The sequence below is a fragment of the Vespa crabro genome, chromosome 4 (genome assembly GCF_910589235.1).
Source record: "Vespa crabro chromosome 4, iyVesCrab1.2, whole genome shotgun sequence".
Classification (NCBI taxonomy): domain Eukaryota; kingdom Metazoa; phylum Arthropoda; class Insecta; order Hymenoptera; family Vespidae; genus Vespa; species Vespa crabro.
In genome coordinates, this window is record NC_060958.1 from 7,930,123 (window position 1) to 7,931,918 (window position 1,796).

Sequence of the window (1,796 nt, forward strand, 5' to 3'; positions counted from 1 at the left end):
TCATTATTATATTTTCACTTTGGTAAAACTCGAATGAAAGAATTTAAATCTTTTATTGATAATATTATATAAGAAAATTGATAAATCATTACGTAGACCGAAAGAGAAAAAGAGAGAGAGAGAGAGAGAGAGAGAGAGTAAAGTAAGGGTAAAATAATGATGTAAAATATATTATTCAAATGTGAAGTATAAAAGAAAGAGAGAGAGAGAAAGAGAGAGGGAGAGAGAAAAGAAAGAGAAAAAAAATGAGAATATTTAAAAGAATATTTAAAAAGGAAGTCTGAGTATGAACTTTGGCACGTCGGTTGAGTTAGTAGGTCTGTGACAACGTCGACGAAGACTCTTAAGAAGAAGAAGAAGAAGAAGAAGAAGAAGAGGAGGAGGAGAAGGAGGAGGAGTATGAAGAGGAGGAGGAGAATAGGAGTCGAGTGTTTTCGGTTAAAGCTCGCTCGGCGAACTTAAAGAATCTCCCTATCTCGTCGTTGCTTCCATAACTGAAAAACAAAAGGAAAAGGGGGAGCAAAAATGAAAAAAAAAAAAAAAAACAAAAAAAGAAGAAAGAAGAAAAAGAAGAAGAAAAGGAGATGGAAAGAGATAGATAGGGGAAAAAAGGAAAAGATAGAAACGTATCAGGAAACCATTAAATCTCATTTTATAATACCCTTCATTGTAAACTGCCTTCGAATTGTGAATGATTGAAGTCAGATTCTGCTGTTACATTGCTGAATCACTTGAAACTGCAGACTTCCGTTGAATCTTCACAGGATAACAAGCTTGCGGACTTGGTACAAGATGGCACTCGACGAGAGGATGACTTGGGGTCGAGTAAGTACTTATCTCACGGTTATATAAAAGGCTTTACTTAAAAAGTTCACGAGATCATCATGTCTATATTTATATATGTACCTATTCGTTTTTAATTATTAAAGAGAATTATCAATACGTGACATTTTCATTTCTTTGGAACTTTTATTATTTTCCATAGGTAAAATCAAAAAAAAAAAAAAAAGATAAAAGAAAAATTGAAGAAAGGAAAAAGCAAGGACTTTTGTTTTATTCATTCTCTCTCTCTCTCTCTCTCTCTCTCTCTCTCTCTCTTTCTCTATTTCTCTCTCTTTTCCTCTTTCTTTGTTTCATATAATTCTGATTTGATTGTTCTAAAAATCCTTTTCGTTTCAAAGACACCACTATTTTCAATTTCCATCCATGTTAATTGCTTCTTTAAACGATCTAAAAATGGATAGGTTGAGATAAAAGGATAAATCTGATATAGAAAGAAGTAATCGGAGAATCTATATCCTCTAGGTCAAGTATCCGAATAAACTATACATTACGTCTTGTTAAATGGAAAAAGGAAGTCATTTACGTTACGGATCTTTCCCCGTTTCTAACGTTTCAGTCTCGAGCAAATATTCCATCGTTATTTCCGTCCAGATCAAAGGAAGGAAGTCTTACTTTAAATTGTAAAGACTGCACAGTTCAGTCGATTTTTTTTCCTCTCTCTTTCTCTTTCTCTCTCTCTCTCTCTCTCTCTCTCTCTCTCTTCTCTTTTTTTTTTCTTTTGCATTGAGTCCGAATCTGAAATCGAATTTTTTTATTTTTTACTTTATATTATTATTAACAATAAAGATTTCTCTCAACGTTCTAGAAAATTTTTCGATTTGATTTCGTTCATCGTAATGCATATGAGATGAAAAAAAAAGATAAGAGAAACAAAAAAAAAAGAAAAAAAAGAAAGAAAAGAAAATCTTTAAGCATTTTAAAATCGAATAGAGGAGAAATGGGAATGATCATAC